Source organism: Enhydra lutris, unplaced genomic scaffold, assembly GCF_002288905.1.
Source record: "Enhydra lutris kenyoni isolate GAN:26980312 unplaced genomic scaffold, ASM228890v2 scaffoldscaffold77, whole genome shotgun sequence".
Taxonomy (NCBI): Eukaryota; Metazoa; Chordata; class Mammalia; order Carnivora; family Mustelidae; genus Enhydra; species Enhydra lutris.
This window is the reverse complement of record NW_019154161.1, coordinates 4,536,663-4,552,044: the sequence shown is the minus strand read 5'-3', so window position 1 is coordinate 4,552,044 and position 15,382 is coordinate 4,536,663. Positions and strand designations below refer to the sequence as shown.

At 47.4% G+C, this 15,382-nt stretch overlaps 1 protein-coding gene across 1 annotated transcript in view; it reads left to right on the top strand.

Moving 5' to 3' along the window:
* The first annotated feature begins 3,886 nt into the window (after nt 1-3,886).
* The window catches only part of LOC111160649 (Rho GTPase activating protein 35), a 123,156-nt gene continuing 111,660 nt past the window's right edge, over nt 3,887-15,382 (top strand). The window contains 1 exon segment of the mRNA XM_022523883.1: nt 3,887-3,995. The gene's annotated coding sequence lies outside the window, so the exon portion shown is untranslated.

Genomic DNA, 15,382 nt, shown 5'->3' with positions numbered 1-15,382 from the left:
GTAAAAACGGGCAAAACTAATCAACAGCCACAGAAATCAGGGTAGAGGTTTTTGTCGTGGGGGGAGGGGAGTGACTGGAGGGGGTCCGGGGGATGGGCTTCCGAGAGGTGGTCACATTCTTTTTATCTGGGTGCAGGTTAAAGGGGGTGTGTGTCTCTCTGAATTATTAATCGAGCTGTATACTTGTGATTTGTGTATTTCTCGGTATCCGCGTTATAGTTCCATTTCCAAATTCTATGAAAATCTCATCATCCATCCTTCCATCAGCTATATAGTGCGTGCCCAGTACGTATCAGCCACTGGCCGGGCCACAGGATCCCGCGGTGAATCCGAGCATCCCCGCCTCCCCTTCCTTCCTCGCGATTGGCTGCCCTTCCGACCAATGGCGGAAGAGTTCACCGCTCCCTGACATCCCCGGCGGCATCAGCAAGACGCTGCTTCCCCAGTTCGGTTTGTAGGAGGCGCTGTGAGCTCACTGACTTCTGCACGAGAGCAGACCTGGTCTCCACCCTCTGTCTGATTCTTTCAGGCTCTGAGGAATGTAGAGAGAATTTGCTCCAGCACATTCCCCCTCTTTGCAAAACTCTTCTGTGGATTTTTCTGGCTGTGCCTCTCTCCGATCAGGGTCCAGAACCCCAGACTCTCATACTCACCTTACCTCTCTGGCTGATGTGACGTCCAGTCCTCGGGGCCTTTTGGGGTGATACTTGGGAAATCTTGACATCGGCTGCGGCCAGCAGTCTGCACTTTTCTCTGTCAGCTAATTGTTCACTCGGTTGTTTATTTATCCTGGAGTGGAGGCTAGCCGGGTGTGCGGGGGCGGCTGCCCCCAGGGAAGCCTGTTTCCTGTGGTTGGCTTGCTCAGCTAACACTGGCCCTCCAGCGCACTGGAAAGAATTGCAGAGCTGGGAAGGCGCTCCTTGATAGTTCCGACTGTTCAGTCAAGAAAACACTGCATGAGCCCCTGCCTTGTGCCTTGACCTGTACTGGACACATCAACAGTGGCTGAGACAGCCTTGACCCTGCCCTTTCGGGGTTCACAGTCCGGTGGGAGAGAAAGACCCATCACTAGACAGGGACAACTCAGAGTGGTCAGGGATTGGCTGGAGGACCCAAAGGGGCTCTGGGAGGGTAGAGGGAGCGCCTGACCAAGACTGTTAGGTTAAGAGGGCCTTCTGGATGAAGGGCCCTATGAGCTAGTGTCCGAAAGAGGGATAAGGGTTAGTCATTAGACACGGACTGTATCTTTTCAGCCATCACTATTGTTTAGCATTGGATTCATTCATTTGTTCATTAACGAGTATTTATTGTGGGCCTTTTGCCGGACTGAAGAAATAGCCAGACAGAGTCCCTGCCTTGAAAGGGCTCACGCAGGGGCGCCTGGGTGGCTCAGTGGGTTAAGCCTCTGCCTTCCGCTCAGGTCATGACCTCAGGGTACTGGGATCGAGTCCCACATTGGGCTCTCTGCCCAGTGGAGAGCCTGCTTCCTCCTCTCTCTCTCTCTCTGCCTGCCACTCTGCCTACTTGTGATCTCTGTCTGTCAAATAAATTAAAAAAAAAAAAAATAGAATAAAAAAAAAAAAAGCGCTCACGCATAAAATGGTGATACCAATACAGAACTTCGGGCCCTGGTGGAGTGTTATGAAGAAGCAGTTTATGTGTAGTCATCATACCCCCACTGTCGGGTTGAATTTCCAATCTGCCACTGACTAGCTGTGTAACCTCCCTGTGCCTTAGTTTAGTAGAACCCTAACAACTGTAACCTACTCATAAGATGTTGAGGATTAATGTTAAATTAAATGTTTAAAGTGTTATAGAATGTTTCCTAGCATAAAGTACAGTTTTCATCAAATAAGGAGTCAGACCAAATCTGGGAGGTCACTCTGAGGAAGTGGTGTTAAGCTGAAACTCACAGGACTAGGTAGAGTTGACAGACTCCAAAAGACAGGGAGAGGGACATTTAGGTTCAGAGTGAAGCCTTTGTTCTTTATTCTGGGTGTTGGTAGTTCACAATCTTCAAGAATTGAACGACCTTGGAGTTATAAAGACATATTAATTTGAGGTGGGGAATATGGTATTCCCTTAACTGATGTCAAAATCATTTATAAACCAAAGTTTGTGGTGACAGCCTAAAGAAAACCTGGGCCATGCACTTGGTTTGGCTCACAGTACTTAAACTTAAAAAAGAACAAAAAAGTCACAGACATCTAAAAATCAGATTACATGCATAAAAAATGCTGAGTTAAAAAAGTCAAGGGAGAAGACTCTGATCAGTAACCAAAAAACCTTTATTTAATGGATTTTTCAAACTTGAGGGCAGGAGGGGCACCTGGATGGCTCAGTCCGTGGAGCATGTCACTGTTGATCTCGGGTTGTGAGTTCGAGCCTGATGTTGGCTGTAGAGATTTTAAAAAAATAATAATAAAATAATAAGATAAAAATAAAATAAAGTGTAGCACTTTACAATAAGCTTAGCACTTTACAAATATATATTATTCAATTCTCTCAGCAACCCTGTGAGGGAGGTACAATTATTATTCCATTTTGTGGATCAAAAGACTGAGGAAAGAAACGCAAAATGTAATAGGAAACAGCCCTTCTTCATGCATTCCGTAAATATTGACTCAGTGCCCAGAACGCTCATCTTCCACCATGCGTACTTCCGGAGGGGTCCCAGAGGAACCCCTCCTCAGTTTCCAACTCAAGGGTTACGGCAGTGCCTCTTCCCATCACTGTTTCCCCTGTACGAGGCGGAACTGACATTTGATTTGCAGTCATTTGCACAATGCTGACTTGGAGGTCAGGGCTGCACGCAGAAGCAGACCCTTGTCCGTCTCCCGAGTTCCGGGCGATCACGGAACCCAGAGCAAACCGTATCAACTTGCGCGTGGCGCCGGCAGATTTTCTTCACTGCCGAGGGAAAGAGCACGCGCTCCCTAGCCCTGCCCCTTCTTCCGGAACGACAAATTGCCAGGCTTGGATTGGGCCGAGGCGGGCCACGCCTCCTCGTGTTCCCCAATCAACTCCCTCGCTGGGTGTTCTCCCTTCTCCCCAGCCCCTCCCCACCGCCCGACGTTACGTCGCTCCATCTCGCCGCCTCCGTTATCCCAGAGGCTGAGGCTCGCGCGGCTAACCCACCTCCCCTCGCGTCCTATTGGCTGGTCAGGTCCCGCGCGAGCGGGATCGCGCCCTTCGCCCCCGCCCCCAAAACCGGGCCATGCCTCTCCCCTCCCGCTTTCTCCACGAGCCCCCGCAAGGAGGGGATCGGCTGCTTCTGGCGCGCGCAAGGGTGCGCGCTACTCCCGCGGGCCACGCCCTCCGCCTCGCGCCAGGCAGTCTGTGCCGCGCACGCGCACTTGCCCACAGCATTCCCTCTGCCGGGTCGCAGGCTTCTTGGTGCTGTCTCGCGCCGCAGCCACCGCAGTAGCGGCATTTCTTTGAGGCGTACGCGCATGATGGCCTCCGCGCCCGTTCCCAGCCAAAGGCCGCGGTAGTGGCACTGAGCCCCTTGGGCGCGTAGACGCCCTCGCTTCGTCTCCTGCTTGGCGCCGGTTATCCCCTTGCGGCGCGCGCCCAAGGGCCGTTATCCTCCTGCAACGGTCCGCACGCCACGCACGCGCAGTAGCGAGGAGCGCGCGCGCACGGGAGCGGCGGCCGCAGGAAGGAGGTGCCGCCGCCGCCATTGCGAAGGAGGGAGGGAGCGAGCGAGCGAGGCTGGTCCGCCCTTCCCCTGGTTCCCGCCCCTCCCCCCTTCCCCTCCCCGCCCCCCCGCCCCGAGGGAGAGCCGCGGCGCGGCGGGAGGAGGAGGTGGAGGAGGTGGAGGAGGCGGAGGAGGGAGCCCGCGAGGGAGGGTCCGCCCGGCCCCCCGCCGCCGGAGCCGCCGCCGCCGCCGCCTCAGCCGCCGCTGGACGAGGAGCAGCAGAACATGGCGCCGGGGCCGCCGTCGCCGCTGCTGGGATCCTGGAGGCCGGAGCCGCGCTGAGGGCGCCCAGCTGGTGAGTGCGCGAGCTCGCGGGCCCCGGCGGCGAGGCCGGGCGCCGCCCCGCTGCGGGGTCCAAGGGGAGGCGGGGACGGCGGGGCCCGGAGCCCGCGAACAATGGAGGAGCCGGAGGGGGAGGGGAGGGAGCGGCCCCCCAGCCCCCCGGGCCCCGCCGGTCCCGCTGCTTCGCGCTGCGGCCCGGCCCGCGGGGCCCGCCCGCCCTTCGGACCTGTCCCTGCTCGTCCCAGCCTTGCTGTCCCCGCGTCTGCCCCCACCTTCCGACCCATTTGAGATCTTGGTGTCTGCCTCGGCCACCCCCTCCTCACTTAAGCCACTCTGCTCCCAATTCTGCGCCTCCCCTTTCCCTCTTCCGCCCCTCAGTAATGCCCTTCGCCCCTCCTGGACGCTGCAGTGCTCTTGGGACCCACCTCCTCAGTGACCCTTTTGCATCCCTTAATTTTGGTCCTTCACGTTGAGAATCGTGACCCGCCTGCCCCCTCTTCGATTCCGCTCTCACCACCCTCCGGATCTGTACCCGTCTTTGACCCGTCTACTGTGATCCGTCCTCTGTTTGCACCCCCAGGAACTGTCCCTTTAGGACCCGTGGTTCCACCTCCTTGGAGATCCATCGGAGACCTTGTTCATCTTGGCACTGCTGGCCCTAGGTCTTCTCCTTGAACTTAATTCCGCCTCCCTCTTGGGCCCTACTGCCCACTCGCGGAACCTGGTGCAGCCCTGAGATGCCTCTAAGCTCTGCGACCCTTCCATGCCTCTCAGTTCAGTCCCCTGCTCCCTCTCACACACGGTTGCATCATGCTCACCTCATCCCCTTCTCAGATCTTGCTCCCATTTACCATTTAGACTTTTTTCTCTTCCAGACCTTTCTGTATACCCGATCTGCCCTTTGCCCAATCTCAGATCTTCTGTGCCCCCTAACCTGCTGGCTTTTTGACTCTGCCTTCCGCGAAGAGCATCTCCCCACAACTCCCCCGACCCTGCAGCTCTCATTTCTGCCATTCACTTCTCTGACCTCTGTAACTCAGCCTGTCCGCAGCCTCAGTGCTGCCTTGCAGGCCCCGTTCTGCCCAGTAGTTCTCCTTGCGGTTTCCTCTCCTCTCCACCTCCTCATTGGCACTGTTGAGCTGTCTCATTGATTCGCTCCCGCTTTCTTTGACCTGTTTCCCCTTCAGTTCTCTGCTTGAGACCTGCTCCCAGCCTTCTCTTTGCTCTAAGTCTTCTCCTCCCCATTTTGCCTTCCTCAGACTTGCCCTTTACCTCCCCAAATCTTTGCTAACTTCTCTGACCTATCAACCCCCCCTTCCTTCCCATTTCGCTGCATCTCTTAGACCTGCCCCAAATCCTTTTTGCACCTGCTCTTATCATTTGTTCAGCTCTGCCCCATCGGCTCTAACGTTTTTCTCCCAGCTCTGCCCCTTTTGGAGCTGTCCACTTGCCCACCTATCTTTTTGACCCGTTTTAACTTTACTATTCTGTTCCCTGTTTGAGTGGTTCTCTTTAATCCTGGTCATCCCGAAATTCCATCCCACCTGTGTTCTCTCTCAATTCTAAGTTTTCCACCTGACCTCCTCCCCTACCATTTAGATTCAGCCCTCAACCTCCACTCTTTCCTTACTTGTATTTGTTCTCCCTCCTTTGTCCTACCTTTTACCTCCTTTTTTGAGTTCTCTTTCTCCTAGTTCTGCCTAGTAGTAGAGATATCTTTTCAACCATTCCTTCCTTTCACTGGCTGCCCCCCCCATCCCCCCAGAACCATCTCGGTTCTTAGATAGATTCTCCCTCCCTTTGATACCCAAGTTTCAACTCTGTTCATCGTTGACTTGTTTCCTCACCTTTTCTTTCCCTTTGTATCCTGCCAGTCGCCTTCTCTTCCCATTAGGTTCCTGTCAGGATTGCCTCTCCCTGCCACCCAGCCTTGACCCGCCCATTCCCACCGAGTGCTTCCCCTCTTCAGGCTCGTCTTCCTTGAGCCTACAGTCCCCAGCTTTGGAGGGGAAGGGGCTGGCTTGGGCTAGAACTCTCTAGGCTCTGGTTTAGATTGCAGATTCACTCGGAACCCTGACCCCCAGGGTTTTATCCCCAGGGATCTTGAAGTCTGGGTAAATATGTCGGGGGTGGTTGGCTGGTTCCTGCTCTCTGGAGTCTGGGATTGTCGCCCCCGTTTTCCCTACTTCTACCGAGGTCAGTGATGGTGAGGGAGAAGGTCTCTTTCTATTGCCCCATTTTTTTTTTTTTTTCCCTCTCATTCCCATCTTGCTCCCCAGCCCCTTCAGCTCTCTGGGCTTTGCAGCTTCGTGGCGTTTGGAACAGGAGAGTGCGGCTGCTCATAGGTCTTTCTTCTCTTTCTCACCTTCCCTCCCTCCTTCTCTGAGCTATTGTAAAGAGACAGTTTTATTCTCGTGCCCCCCCCCCAGCCAACATCCATTGGGAGAACTTAGAAGTGTGCCTTTTTTGCCTCTTCCTTCCCCCCACCCCACGAAGGTCTCATTTTTGTTTTACCTCTGGCTGGGAAAGTGCTAGTTCTCAAGTTCTCCCCAATCCCTCAGGGGTTATAGCCCCATTTGGTGTTTACTGTTCTGGGGCTGCAGAAGCTGCAGTCTTGCCTTCTTCCCTAATGGCCTCTGGTTTGCAGTGTGACCTTTGGGAGGCAGGCCTTATTTCTTTTCACCTCTGCTCCAGGAAGGCTTCAGCTTCCTGGTCTTCGAAACGATTAGGCCCCGAGTTTGGAAAGCCCATTGCGGTTGTTTGTTGGAAGAGACAGTGCCAAGTGTCACTCAGATTTCTGCCCTCTGGTGCTGCAGGCGCTCCCAGCCACAGGAGCTGAATGCCTCTGGCCAGATCCATGCTGGGGGCCAGGGGGGCTCTTACCTTCCCCAAGCCTTGTGAGTGACCTGATTTGGCAGAGTGAGGAAAGAGTGCCAGGAACGGGCTGATACGAAAGGATTTTTGGTCTTATTACCTGAGAAATATACCTTAGCTACCTTTCCTGAAGCTGTTTCTTCAGTGATCTTATGTTGGGGGTGGGGTTTAGGAAATCTATTCAGAGAAAGAGGTGTTTGTTTTTTTTTGTTGTTGTTTGTTTGTTTGTTTTTAACAGAAAAGCCATCTAACCATTTTCTGTCCTTAACTTGGAAGAGGGAAACTCGCAGGCTCTAGGTTTATTTATTTTATTTCTTAAGTAAATCAAAAGCCTGATTTTTTTTCCCCCTGTGGCCTAGGGCAATTGCATATTAAAGCAGCCATCCAGCTGTGAAGGAGCATTTACTGGAAGGACTTTATTTCTTAACTGAGCTATGATCAAACTTTGTTTACTTCAGCACTTATTTAGAAATAGTTCTGTGTGAATACTTGAAATAAAAAGCATCCACTGTTATCTGCAGAATTGGACCATTGACTCATCAAATGTTAGGGTATTTGTCTATGATACGGTAAGGGGGCCTAAATCATAAGATCCATGTGGTTCATTTAGCTTCCGAATTCTTAGCACTTTAAATTTTCTGACAAGCAGAGTCTGGTAATTTTAATTATCTATAGCATGTATCTTCAACATTATTATTATTAATTTTTTTTCCGCCATTATTGACTTACAGAATTTTGGTTCATCTTTCTGTTGGTTTCCATTCATTTTTGAATTTTGGCCTTGTGAATCAAGATTCAGTCTCTGAATTTATTTTAGCGTTTATGTTTTCCATGTTGATATAAATAGGTGCTTTTTATTCTTAATGGGGAAGTGATGGCTAATTAAGAATAAGATAACTGTGTTTGTAACTCTGCTTAAATTTGTGTTTTAGAGTTTTAACATCACTGGCAGCACAGAAAGTTTCTGCATGGCCAAAGCCTAAGTTTACATAATAGGAAGAGAGGAGACAGAACAACAAAGGGGTGATTTTTCTTCCTAAACTGGTAACTGATGTTAAAAGGATTGTCGCATTTCTCTGATGGTTTAGTTGCAGAGCCTCGAACCTCATTGTCAACATTTGCTTTCATGATGGAATTGGGTGCTACCAAAATCTGAGGTGGTAGCCTTGGCCTTCTGGAACCCTTAATATGCCATTGGGGGTGGGGTTGGAGCAGGAGATGGCAGTAGATGACTGTTTTCTATTTAGTAACAGGTCTTCAAGGGTCCTGCAGTGCCTAGAAAATCTCTAATGCTAGTGTGATCAAAGTTCTTCACTTCTTTTTTTTTTTTTTTTTAAGATTTTATTTCTTTATTTGACAGAAAGAGAGATCACAAGTAGGCAGAGAGGCAGGCAGAGAGAGAGAGGGAGAAGCAGGCTCCCCTCAGAGCAGAGAGCCCAATGTGGGGCTTGATCCCAGGACTCCAAGATCACGACCCGAGCCGAAGGCAGAGGCCCAGCCCACTGAACCACCCGCCCCCGCCCCCCCACTTTTTTAACACTATTCTTTTGACCATGTACCCCTTCTTTTTGCTTGGCATGATGAAGGCCAAAGCATTTAGGACAGTGAAAAAAAAATGAGAGTCATTCTTCTTGATATGAGTTACACGGAAGTTGTTGTCCGTGTGCAGATCCATGGGCCTGATGGTAACTTTTGGCAAAGGACAGCCTAGGAGGAGTGAGGGTTTCACTGCTGACTATAAACTACAGCTGCTTGGATGTTTCTGCAGTCTCTGTGTGGTGGGGAGACACCACAGTTCAGTACAGTTGGAGACTGACACAGTGCGAGTGGTTGTCTATCCCTCTCCCTCTAGTATCTTCTGCTTTCACATCTTCAGTTTGTGGGGGCCTTCTGAGAGGTGTTAAGCTTCCTGTAGAGCCTGCCTTCCTGTGATCTGGTATAATTATTGTCATTCACCAGCTGGGTGTCTTAATTTACCCAGTCAGTGTGACATTTTATTGACCGTCTAGTCCAGTTGTTTAAAATTTATTTTTCACACTGTATGAAATACATAGCAGAAATCCCTTGGATTTAGAGCAGCACAACTTGAAAATCTGTGCCTAGTCTAGCCTCCTGATTTACAGATGGGAAAATGAACTTGCACAGGGCATGGTAACAGGTTTCCTGTCACAACTGAAGGAGTATTGGAAATACATGCAGAAGATCTTCTGGTCTAGGCCTTAACCTAATTAATGGGAACCTTGAACACTTCACCTCTCTGGGTTTCACATTCCTAGTCTGAAATCGAGTGTGCTGTCCAGCTCTGGTTGTAGATTCTTGTCCTGGACCACATAGCAAGTTAGAGCTGGGACTGCAACTGGACTCCTGGTGCTACTCTTAACCCCTCCATCCCCCCTCTCCCAGCATCAAATCCTGTAGGTCAGAACCCGGGGTAAGGGCTCTTTCTCTGGGGGATGCGATAAAATGAACCGGATTGCCTTTGTTGTATATGTCTTTCAAACATAAGCACTGTCTCTTTTTCAGCCATTCATGTGAAAATTAGTTTATAATTTTGGGGGAAAGGGGCATCCAGATTGTATTGACTACATAACTAAAACCATACACTTCTTTTAAAAGCAATATGGAATCTTTCAAGCTGAGTCATTGTTGACCTAGGCTCTCAAACAGCAGCATCTGAATAGCACTTGAATTGCTGGTATTAAGAAATGCAAACAATTCATTCATGTTCATCTTCCTGAAAGTTTATTTCTATTTAATTTTTGATACAGTGCTTTAATGAGGTTTTGTCTATGAAGAATTCTTGAAAATAACTTCTGGCATCTGTCAGTCTGATTTTCATTTATTTGCTTCCATGGTGTTAAGACACACCATTAAGTTGATATATTAGCAGAGAACCAGGTACTTTCAGCCATGAACCATCATCACAGGAAAGTAATATTTACTTTAGTTGAGAATAGCCAGACTTGCCTATCTCCTTCATCTTCCTTTATTGAAATGAGCATTTTCATTTTATGAAATTTGTGGCAGTTGTGACTGTTGCATTATGCATCTGTGGTATTTCGTACCTTTTTTGTTCTCCTAGTGTCTCTGCATTCTTACTTGGAAAATGTCTTTTTGCCGGTCACTATGGTAATATTTGCACTGGGAAATCAAATTTGAACAATTGAGAGGCAGCTTCCTATGGTGTAAAGAATGTTGAATTGACAATGAAGAAACTCAGGCCCTAGCCCCGGCTCTGCTCTCACTAGCTGCATGACTTTGGCCAAATCATTTTCACTTCTCTTGGCTACAGTTTCTTCATTTGAAAAATGAAGGGATTATACTAGTTGGTTCCCATTCTGCCTTATTTTATAGCTAATAATACTAGATTGTTTCTTCTTTCCAGATAGTAAACCCCTTGAGGGTGGGAACCCTCGTGTATTTTTTTTTTTTAAAGATTTTATTTATTTATTTGACAAAGATCACAAGTAGGCAGAGAGGCAGGCAGAGAGAGAGGAAGAAGCAGGCTCCCTGCTGAGCAGAGAGCCTGATGTGGGGCTCGATCCCAGGACCCTGAGATCATGACCTGAGCCTAAGGCAGAGGCTTAACCCGCTGAGCCACCCAGGCACCCCCCTCGTGTATTTTTTATTTCCCGTCACACCTAGCAAAATACCTTTCACATAGTATACCCCCCACTACATATATGTTGATTGAACCCAAACAGGTGCCATAGCCTTTTTGTTTTTCTCTTTTGAGAGGTAGGTGGGTGGAGAGATGTGTACCAACTATTCTGGCCATTTTTAGGCTTTAAACTCTCAGAGGGCATGCCCTCCTGGTCAGCATTTAATCCTCGAATATGCATAATACCGTAAGTGTCCTGACCAGGGTTACACAGCTGAGAGGTTGCAAGCTGTGTTATGAATCCGTGTCTGTCTGATTCCAAGAGCTGTGTTTATTTTATTAGTCTGCCTTGTTTCTCTGGGATAGAAGAATAAGCTACAGTTCATCCCCTTAAGGAATTTATAGTTAGTTGTGAATGATTAGCTATATATGATATACGCTGGGTTGAGGGAATTATTTGTTGAGTAGTCTGATGAATTTCTGCATTCTTGAGCGGTGGCCCTGTATTAATAGTCTTAAAGGCTTCCATATTCAGAGACTACTGAACACACAGTTGGTTCTATGGCACACCATTTTGAAAAAGAATATATAGCCCCAAGTACCAGTTTATCTAGCCAACATGTTGATAAAGTTGAGCATTTGATTTCTTTTTTTTTTTTAAGATTTTATTTATTTATTTGACAGAGAGAGAGAGATCACGAGTAGGCAGAGAGGCAGACAGAGAGAGAGAGGGAAGCAGGCCCCCTGCTGAGCAGACTACTGGATGCGGGACTCGATCCCAGAACCCCAGGATCATGACCTGAGCCGAAGGCAGAGGCTTAACCCACTGGGCCACCCAGGTGCCCGAGCATTTGATTTCTGACCAGGATTCAAACCCTGGTGTGTGTGTGTGTGTGTGTGTGTGTGTGTGTGTATTCCACACCCACTTATATTCCACATATATATATGTAAAGTTGTCCAAAATAAATAATATAGTAAGATAGACGTATTTGGTCATGTGATGACTCCTTAAGTCTGTATTTTCTTTGGTAAGTAGAAAAGTATCTGAGTGGCTCCCAATTGACAGTTTTCAATTGAGAAAATTCTTTAGACAGCTAAAAGTGTATAGACAAAACTATACCAAGCCCCTTGACTTATTTGTGTGGAACTAACTACAGTGCTTTTTTCATGAATCAGAAAGTTATTAAATAATATTGGGGTGAAAAATGAAACAACAAAAATAATGTTGGAATGAAAGTGTGCTGGCGGGGGGCGCCTGGGTGACTCAGTGGGTTAAAGCCTCTGCCTTTGGTTCGGGTCGTGATCCCGGGGTCCTGGGATCGAGCCCCGAATCGGGCTCTCTGCTCGGTGGGGAGCCTGCTTCCCCCTCTCTCTCTGCCTGCCTCTCCGCCTACTTGTGATCTCTCTCTCTGTCAAATAAATAAATAAAATCTTTAGAAAAAAAAAAAATTGTGCGGGCCAGCCTCCTGAAGTGTAAAAAATTTAAAAAAAAAAGTTGCATTGCACTTCTCCCCATCTCCATTTATTTATTTATTTATTTTTTTAAAGATTTTGTTTATTTATTTGACAGAGAGAGATCACAAGCAGGCAGAGAGGCAGGTAGAGAGAGAGGAGGAAGCAGGCTCCCTGCTGAGCAGAGAGCCCGACGCGGGGCTCGATTCCAGGACCCCGAGATCATGACCCGAGCCGAAGGCAGCGGCTTAACCCACTGAGCCACCCAGGCGCCCCTCCCCATCTCCATTTAAAAGAAAGGTCAAAATCATGGCTTCCTCTCTTATAGCTTGCACTACTTAGGAATAAGACAAAAGAAAATGATTACTGTTAATTGCCATGGGCAATTAAAAAGGATTCTTTGTTCAGTAACAGATTGATTGTGTACAAATGAAAGCCAGTACTGCATTAATACAAGATTATTAGATTCTCGAAATCTGCATCTTTAACTAGAGTGGCTTTTACTTCAAGGGAATTATTTCAGTGGGAATAGTGTACTTCAAATGCTTGGTGATAAAAGTATCACTAGATCTTTATTTCCCCAAAATGTTAAGTTTGTAGGTAGAAGGCTGGTGGATGCCGCTTTCGTGATAGCATTTCTATTGTCCTGAAATAATTGAATACTTTTTGAATGCTGCTGACTTCTTGGAGATTTTTTTCCTCTGATTAGTCTGTCGCTAGAGGAATGTAGATAAAACCTTCAGTAAACGAGGAAAAAGGGAAAGAGTCCTCTCAGTGCTTAGGCAGTGGGTCTCCGCTGTTGGCATGTACCCAGCATTAGCCCACAGCCGTAAAGGTTTAAAAATGGCAGCATTAGCTGAAATAGTTGTGATTTCATGTTCTGTATGAATACAAGGAATACATATATTATATACAGAACTTTAACGTTTTTTTTACTAAAAAAGATTAAGCTACAACTTACATGGAGAAAAGTACATAAATCTGAAAGCATACATTTCTGAATTTTCTACATATTGTCCAGACCTCTTTTTCATATGATGGGGCATCATTTCCCACACATTTTTTTTTTTTAAAGATTTTATTTATTTATTTGACAGAGATCACAAGTAGGCAGAGAGGCAGGCAGAGAGAGGGGGAAACAGGCTCCCTGCTGAGCAGAGAGCCTGATGCGGGACTTAAATAAAAATTTCTTTTAAGATGTAAATAATTTAGGGCTATTAAGCAGAGGAGGGAACAAACCTGTACTTTGTAGCTCTAGAGGATAGAGATCCAGGGAGACAAGTTTTATTTTTCCTTTTTCCTCTCCATGCAACCAATATTTGGGTATCTACACTGTTGAGAATACTGGTTATATAGAGCATGCCTCCTCCTCAGAGAGTTTATATGCTGTTTATTTTTTATTTTTTTTTAATATTTTATTTATTTATTTGACAGAGAGATCATCAGTAGGCAGACAGGCAGGCAGGCAGAGAGAGAGAGAGGGAAGCAGGCTCCCTGCTGAGCAGAGAGCCCGATGCGGGACTTGATCCCAGGACCCTGAGATCATGACCTGACCTGCAGGCAGAGGCTTTAACCCACTGAGCCACCCAGGCGCCCCGAGGAAGAACTTCTTAAAACTTTTTTTATCTATTTATTTGAGAGAGAGTGAGTGGATGCACGCAAGCAGGGGAAGGGGCAGACAGAGAGGGAGAAGCAGATTCCCCACTAAGCAGGGAGCCCTACGCCAGGCTGGATCCCAGGACCCTGGGATCGTGACCTGAATCAAAGGCAGACACTTAACCTACTGAGCTACCCAGGCACCCTGAGAAAGAACTTTTTAAGAATGTGGTTCAGGTTCATGTTTTATCTTGAATAAGGAATAATTTGGAGATTTAAAATATTACCTTGTTTGTTTTTATAGTTGTTAATTAACAGAACGTTTGCATGCACACACACAGTCCCACACTTGTCATTCCTTCATGAGGGAGACCTGATGTTCGATGGGAATGTGAGGGAGTTTACACTCAGACAGCAGGAAGAACTGCAAAATAGCTTTGGAAGTGCCGCAGGATTTTTTTCTGTTTTGTTCTCCCATTTATTCTGTGAACCTGTCACATTTATCCTAGAACACGTCAGTAGGAATACAACATTTGTTGAAATAAAGGTATGCATTTGAGAGAGAAACCAGGAAAAAAAGTAGTCTCTGCAGTCTTTGGTTCTTGGGATTCCTCAAGCCTTGTAAAGAATCCTCTCTGCCGGGGCGCCCGGGTGGCTCAGTGGGTTAAAGCCTCTGCCTTTGGCTCAGGTCATGATCCCAGGGTCCTGGGATCAAGCCCCACATCGGGCTCTCTGCGTGGCGGGAGGCCTGCTTCCTCCTCTCTCTCTGCCTGCTTCTCTGCCTACTTGTGATCTCTGTCTGTCAAATAAATAAATAAATAATCTTTAAAAGGATGTATCTTTAAAAAAAAAAAGAATCCTCTCTGCCGTCAGTTTTCATTTTGCTTCTTGCTGACTTTGTTACCTTGGACAAGTCATTTATTTTAACTTAATTTCTTGTCCATAAAATGAGCCTCAGTACTTGCTCTGTCTACCACAAAGGCTTTTGTGTTGTAATTCTGACTTTGAGAACTGAATGCCAAGAGTGAATTTGGAAGCCCCATAAGGTTGGAAGGCCTTTCCGTTTTCTGGGAGAATGAAAGAGAACAATTTGGTTAATTAAATTGTTTAGGTTACGGGCATCTTAGAGCGCCGCGAAGGCAGCTCGCTGGTATCTTGACTCAGCAGAGCTGCGCGCACCTGTTGATGTGTTATCTTGTAACTTGCCCCAAGGTAGCCGTCAGTTTTAGGGTCTTATCAGTAAGTGTCTCACACGTCTAAACGTTATAGGTCATAGGCCAAATAGCAGTGGTTGAGGTCTGTTTGCTTTCACAATGTGGGGACTGAGGCCTCAGGTGCTCTCACCAGGCACACGGCCCTCCCTTTGAGTCCCAGTCCTACCTCTTCCCAGCTCTGGGCTCTTAGACAAGACACTTAAACTTTAGTGCCTCAGGCACGTCGTCTATCAAAAGGGGAATATAGTAGTCTACTCCCAGAGTCACTGCAGTTAAAACAGGTGGTATATTTAAGAAGCTTAAAATAATGCCTGGGTCACGGTAAATGCTATGTAAATGTCATCATTAGTGTAGTGGTTCCTGGACTTGGCTTTTATAGACCACAGTTGAATGTGGTAGTGGGAAAACGCATACAAATTTACTAATTTTGTAGTTTTTGCCAAGGAGGGCATTTAAAAAAGAAATTCTTCTTACTATTCTTTTATTTAAAAAAATAGGATCCATTATTAGAATAAAAGGTAGCCCTTCTCAAGGAAACTGGCAACCATACATGGACATTTGTAGGTATATGTTTCTAGATCTCATTTTTACATAGACCGGGGAAAACTTTGCTACAGGCCAGCACCAATGATGTGTGGATAGGTATTTAGAGAGACAGACCTA